We start from the raw sequence: 7,227 nt of genomic DNA on the forward strand, positions 1-7,227 counted from the left end.
CTGTAAAAACCACTAAAACCTACAAAATATTGTGAAAAAATTAAAGAAAATCTAAATAAATGGAGATGCATTGTGTTCATGTGTCAGGAGACTCTGTTGTCAAGACACCAATTCTCCCCAAGTCAATTTATAGATTCAGTGCAATTCTGATGAACCCAGCAAGCTTTTTGGTAGAAACTGACCAACTGATTGTAAAATTCATGTGAAAAAGCCCACTACTGTGCTCAATTTACCGACCAAATTGTAATCATCTGAGTATTCAAAAGTCAATTCTGGTTGATCGGAACAAGCTGAGTCTGTGGAAATACTGACTGACCCAGCATTTCATTCGTCATGAGGCTCAAAAAGGAAAACATTATACGAGGTGCACAGAGGATAATCACAGTAGAAACGGCGACTCAAGTGAGACGTGATTTTTAAATTAGCCTCATTTCATAAGGATTTTAATAAAATGGGTTTCTATTCATAAATGTATTAAGAAGAGAGACCCCATGAGTTAGAGTGGCCCCCTCACCTGCTTATGTTAGCAGTGATGCAGACACCAGCCAGCCCTGGTAGGAGCGAGACACGCCAGACCCACACAACATCACATGGGACAGAGGGACACTCCAGGACCCACATAACATCACTCAGAATGGCGGGACATGCCAGGACCCACGTAACATCACGTGGAACAGAGGGATGCGCCAGGACCCATGTAATATCACAGAACACGCAGCGGTGCATGTGGACAGCACTACATGGGGTGGTCACGAGACACAAAACACATCACGCCCAGGGAAGTCGGGGAGCCCAAGCCAGAGTGAGATCGGGAAGCTTTGGTGCCGAGAGGCCTCCTGCCGTCTGAAGCTCCCGGTGCTGCCACTGGGCCGAGTCTCTGGGAATCGAGCGGGACAGCTCGGACCTGTGGTCTTCTAATCTCAGATGGTACTCCTTCCCTTTTCAGGCCCAGTCAATGAGTGAAGCCCAGGAAAATAGGGAATAAAAGTCAAAAAGATGAAAACACGGCCAAGCCTGTGACCTGAAGGGCTCTGCAGTCGGCTCAGGCATGGTGTGACATGCTCTTCACCACTGTGACTGTTTGGCCAAGTACGATGACCCACGGGGTCTGAGGCATTTAAATGAGTAGACATTTAAATAAACCTATGTTTGTGATTTAGCTCAATGGGATTTGATTGAGTCTAAGAAAAGTTTTCATGTTTAAGAGAACTGAATGTACAAAATGTATGTTTTACTAGTTGTGTAAGCAATGCTTAAGGGCTTAGTAAATCTTTTAAGATTAAAAAGTCAGGTATTAAATAAAGTACAGTGACTTTCACTACCTACAGAGCCCTTTGGACAGGGCTCAGGGCGGTTTTTCAGGGTGTGCGTCCAGTGAGCCCTGAAGGGCCCCTCCCGGGAGATCTCCCTGGGTTTCCAAAGATCAGACCTATTGTCTCCTTTACTCAAATAATGAGTTACTACTTTGCAATGAAAAGAGAATGAACCATTCGATCAGGGGCAGCACAGATGGACCTCAGAAACATTACACAGCAAGGAAGTCAGACACCAAGTGTGCTGCTTTGTAATGCCACTTACATGCAGCTCAAGAATAGGCAAAGCCGAGCCACGTTTTGGGAGTCAAGAGCTGTTTACACGTGGGGTGAGAAAGTTGACAGGAAGATGGCAGAGGGAAGTGTCGGGTGATCAAAGTGCCCTTTATACTGGGGTGGGTGTGGTCACGTGGAGACACAAGTGCACAGAAGTACACAGAAAGTGCTGGGCTCTCTGGATAAGACTTCTGTTCCAGCTTATGGTATGTAAAACACAATTCAGTAAAATAATGTAAAAAAACAAAAAACACTGGCTACACCTCAAAAGAGAAGCAGTAAACTGAAGACAGTTCAGAGGTTAGTGTCCAAACTGAAAAAAACGAAAGACAGCAGGATGGAAACAGCGAGATGAGCATGAAATTAAGTGTGGGACATAATCCAACAGGCATCCAAAAAGGATAACGGAGGAAGGGTAATATTTGAAGAGTTAAGACTAGGAAATTTCAAAGCTTGTCAAAAATGCAGATCATGGAGGCACCGCCGACGTCCTAGTGAAACAGCGGCAGTGCGGAGGAAGTCCGAGGGCCAGCTGGAAGACAAAAGGCTTGCTGTCTTTTAAGGAAATGAAATAATGAAGCATACTTATTGATTTAAATGAAAGCAAAAGAGACAAAAAGGAAGTTAGAGAGTGCATTGTAAACCATCAGGATAAACACACCGCAATTCTATAAATACAAACACACTAAATACAAGAGCCTACATCTCTGTATTAAGAAAAATCAGCTGTGTGATGGTAACAGGAGACATAAATGTAAGGACTACAAAAAGGAAGGGAACGTTATGCTACATAAATTTAACCCAAAGAAAGCTGGTGGGCTACACTCAAAACTTCAGACTTTAGGGCAAGAATCATTATATGAGACAAAGAAAAAATTAATCATGACAAAAGGCTTGATCCACCAGGAAAATGAAACCATTTTCAATTTGAATGTGCTTGATAACATAACCTCAAAATATACAAATTAAAAAGATATAATTTACAACAGAAATAATGAATCAACAGTAATAATGAGAGATTTGTAACACGTTCTCAGCAGCTAGCAAAAGAAACAGATTAAAAAAACATACTATCTAGAGAAGATTTGAACGTCAAAATTTTAAGTGAACATACGTGTTGTAAAAAGAACAGTACAACCCTCAACTACAGAGCACACATAGTTTTCAAGCGTGCATGATTTATCAAAGTCGACCAGATGCTGAGTTATCAAACAAATCTCAACATACTTCAGAGCACTGACAACATAAAATACAGTGTCTCTAATCACATTGGAATATAGTTGGAATCAGTACAAAAAGAGAACTGAAAATCTCCACCAGTTTGGAAATTGAAGAAAACACATATGAATAATCCACAGATCAAATAAGAAATCTCCATGAGAATCAGAAAGTGCTTGGAACTAAATTATAATGTAAATGACCTGAGTTATAATTAAATTATAAAATGAAATGAACTTCAATGAAATTTTCATCAAAATTAGTGGGAAGCAGCTAAAACCATGTTTAAGGTGGAAACTTAAAAGCATTAATGCACATATTAGGAAAAAAGACAAGGCAGAAAATCAGTGATCAAAAGAACACACTCAACAAGCTATAAAAAGAAGAGCAGATTAAACACAAAAAAAAGGTAGAGAAAGAAAACAATATACATAAAAGAAGAAATTAATGAAATTTTAAAAAACATAAAAAGAAAAGATCAACAAAGTCAAACTCTGGTTCTTTGTTAAGACTAATCTGGGGGGTGGGAGACAGAGACAGGGAGAGAGACAGAGAGAGAGAGAGATTACCTGTCTGCTCTAAGGCCTTCCTCTCCTACAGGATGATGCTGCTGACGGCCCAGAGGGTTCTCCTCTTTGACCCCCACGGCCCTCAAGACTGAGCACTCAGTATACAAGTGACAGATGATTCTCTATCTCGTGTGTATAGGGGACCTTTCACTGTTGACACCTCACCCTGTTCCTCATAGTCAAGAGTCTGGCATGTAGAGACACTTGTGCAAGAGCTCAGGGACACACAGGCTGACAGAAATGAGGTCATCATTTGGGGAACAGGATCAGAGAGATGCCTTTACAATTCAGGTACAGATTTTGATACAATTGAACATTATGCTTCTTGTCAAGGAAGCTGATCTCTTGCAATCCCATGGACTCAAGAAGACTGGGAAAACCATGAAGAGGGTCCCAGGGACCCCTTTCCCAGAGGAATGCTGCCAGTCAGAAGGGCAGCCTAGTTCACAGGTGACATGACCTTGCGTGACCCTCACAAGATCTGTTGTTTCTGCCCTTGTGGCATGTTTAGTGAAGCTACATAACCTGTCTTGTTTTGATTATTTTCAACTAAAACTCTGGTTTTCCCAAGCCCAAACTGAAGAACCTGCTTGGAACACGCTGAGAAGAAACATGGGGACCCTCTTTAGGTGACCCCCCTCACTGGAGCTGCAAATTTGCCTGAACAAATTGTGTCTCAGATGGGGCTGGGTGAAGCAACGCTTCATAGTTGCTAGTGCTAGAAAGATGGGTCTGTTCACGGTGGGGCTTGAAGACTGGCCGGGAAACCACTGAAATGTCTAGGCAGCAGCGGAAATTGAACCACAGCTACCCAAGTGCTAGGTGAGTGCCAGGGACAGGACGGCAAGCTCTGAAAAGTTGCCTTCAACTACTTATTTCTTTTCCCTCTTTCTTGTTAAAAACAACCTTAGTGAGTATAATTTATTTACCACAAAAGCACCCATTTTAAGTGTCTGATTCCATAATTTCAAACAAGCCCTACCTTAGAGAGATCTGTGCTGGGCAGCCCCTCCAGGCGGGAGCTGAGGGGTGGAGCGTGGGGCGCGGCCTCAGCGGCAGGAGAGCAGCCTCCTGAGTGCAGCTTTGACCTCTGTGTTTCTCAGCGAGTAGATGAGGGGGTTCAAGGATGGCGCCACAGACGTGTAGGTCACCGACACCAGCTTGTCCTTGTCCAGCGAGTAGCTGGACGTGGGGCAGATGTAGGTGTGGATGATGGTGGAGTAGTACGTGGAGACCACCAGGGGGTGGGGGGAGCAGGTGGAGAAGGCCCGCCGCCTGCCCGCGGCCGAGCGGATGCACAGGATGCAGGCGATGATGCAGCCGTAGGAGAGCAGGATCACGGAGAAGTTCCCTATGGCCAGGACCACATCTGCTGTGAAGGTCATGGCCTCGTTCAGGCCGGACGGGGCGCAGGAGAGCTTCAGCATAGGTGGGATCTCGCAGAAGAAGTGCTCAACCACGTTGGAGTGGCAGAAGGGCAGGCTCAGGGTGAGGCCCGTGTTCACGCTGGTGTTGGTCAGGCTGACCATCCACACTGCCGCCACCAGGAGCGCACACGCCTGGGGGCCCATCAGGGCACAGTAGTGCAGGGGCCGGCAGATGGCCATGTAGTGGTCATAGGCCATGGCGGAGAAGAGCAGCAGGCTCGGCCCCCATGGACCACGTGAAGAAGAGTTGGGCCGTGCAGCCCCCGTAGGAGATGGTCTTGCTGGCCACCATGCCGGCCAGCAGCTTAGGTAGGATCGTGGAGGTGCAGAGAATGTCCACCACGGCCAGGTTGACCAGGAAGAAGTACATGGGTGTGTGCAGGGCTGGGCTGGAGTTGATGAGCACCACGATGAGCAGGTTTCCCAAGAGGGCCGCCGTGTACAGGAGAAGGAAGGCGGGAAAGAGCAGCATTCACAGCCCAGGTGTTTCTGAGAGCCCCTGAATGAGGAACTCAGTGACCAGAGTCTCGTTCATCACAGCCCCAGTGGGCACCAGGCCAGGTCCCTGCAGGAGCACAGGGGCAGCTCTGACACTGGCTGTAGAGAAAGGGCTCACGGTTTGAACTTGTTCTGAACACTGCCTCTTGCAAACATGTGTGTGACACACTAGAAAGAATTTCAAATCCTATTTCGGTGATAAAAATGGGGCTTTGTGCCCCTGATAATTTTGGACACCTGGGAAATTGCCATGAGCTGCTGCCTGGAGATGTGGAGGAGCTCCAAGCCCCACCCCGTCTCTGCCAGTGACTGCGATGGCCACTCAAAGGTCTCCAGACTCTGAGTCCTGGTCAGTGTGCATAGCATGTCCTTCCCCAGCCCTCCTGGAGCACCGAGCACATGTCGGGTGGGGTTGGGTGGGCTTCCTGGGAGCCCCAGGAAGGAAGGTCCTGAGCTCTGTCTCCTATTTGAAAATCTGTGTTTACAGCCCACTCACACACTCCGACAGTGTCAGGGATCAGAGGAGGAACCAGGGGAAAAGGTAACATACTAAATGGGAAAGAACCTGTTTCCAAAATCTCAGTGTCTCCTCCTACACTGACCATATCCAGCCAGCACTGACTGAGGTGAGCCAAGGGTCCTCACACCCCTGGTCTCTGGACAGCCAGGGGCCAGGATGGGACTGAACCCTGACTCAGCTTCAGATCCTGTTGCTGCCTGCCCCCACCACAGCCCACAACAGGGTCCCCCAGATCCTGCTGCTGCCTGCCCCCAGCACAGCCCACAGCAGGCCCCTCAAAATCTGGGACAAATCACCACAAAACTCTTCAGCTGAATCAAAAAGACCCCCCAAGACAAACCTGAAATAGGTGTACTCGGGCTCAAGCATGCCAGCTTCCAAACAGAGATGGAAGTGCGCATGTCTGGGCTTGTTACAGACTGCGACCCTGTGTAGGGCACTGTGCTGATTTCAATGAATGCTTCCTGAAAGCATTTCACCACTTAGATCATAGCACCTTAATTAACAAAGAAGATTGTCGCATGTCTGCATAAAGCTGGGGGCCAGCAAACTACTTCATGATGTTGACTTAGACCTGGTCTCTGTGCCCTGAGCCTTTAGAGGCAGCATCTCAGACATTAGGACTTTGACTAAATATTACAGAGACGTGTTCCTGTGAAGGGTGGTCCATGACTGACACCCAGACCACCAACTGGAATGTGCTCACTGGTGTGGAAAGTGCTGACACTTTTCAACCAACAGTCTCTTACACTGGGAGAGAAACAGAGAGACACAGAGACACACAAAGAGAGAGATGGAGACAGTGATTTCATAGCACATTTTGTGCACATTACTCATTTTCCATTTTTAAATATAACTACAGAACTTCCATTCTTAAACATGACAGCCAAAGTGGGTTCATGGCTCTTAGTCACAGGGCAGAATATAATCATCTACTCAAATCTAAGTATTGTTTTCATACATAAAACACACACAATATACAGAACGCACATTCAGTTATAGCAGGTGCTTACAAAAGATGGAAAACTCTGTCTGGAATTCCTGGTATCTTCTCAAGAAACTTCCTTCTCAGTCCAAAGGAAAAACTTTGGAGAATTATCAGCAGCCATTAGGAGATAGTGTTGATTTTTTTTGAAGTATAGTGAGTGCATCTGCTGTCGAGAGGAGGTCAGCCAGAGATCCGTGACCAGGGCCAGAGAAGCTCTATACCACCTGAAGTCAGCAGAGACATGGCTCACAGTTGGTGCTCAGGGCCCTCAGGGACCAATTAGCACAGAACCTGCTCTCCCTAATTAAGCAGAACCAGCCCATGAGTTCAGGACTCTCTGGAGAAGATGACCAGCATCTAGGGGACAGATCTAAACACGACCAAGTAAGGACTGAGGACGCCCTTGGCACCTGCTGGA

General features: G+C 46.6%; 1 pseudogene; it reads right to left on the reverse strand.

The window, feature by feature from the left end:
* Window positions 1–4,425: 4,425 nt before the first annotated feature.
* Window positions 4,426–5,347, reverse strand: LOC105067436 (olfactory receptor 13G1-like; annotated as a pseudogene).
* Window positions 5,348–7,227: the final 1,880 nt, after the last annotated feature.

The sequence above is a fragment of the Camelus bactrianus genome, chromosome 11 (assembly GCF_048773025.1).
Source record: "Camelus bactrianus isolate YW-2024 breed Bactrian camel chromosome 11, ASM4877302v1, whole genome shotgun sequence".
NCBI lineage: Eukaryota > Metazoa > Chordata > Mammalia > Artiodactyla > Camelidae > Camelus > Camelus bactrianus.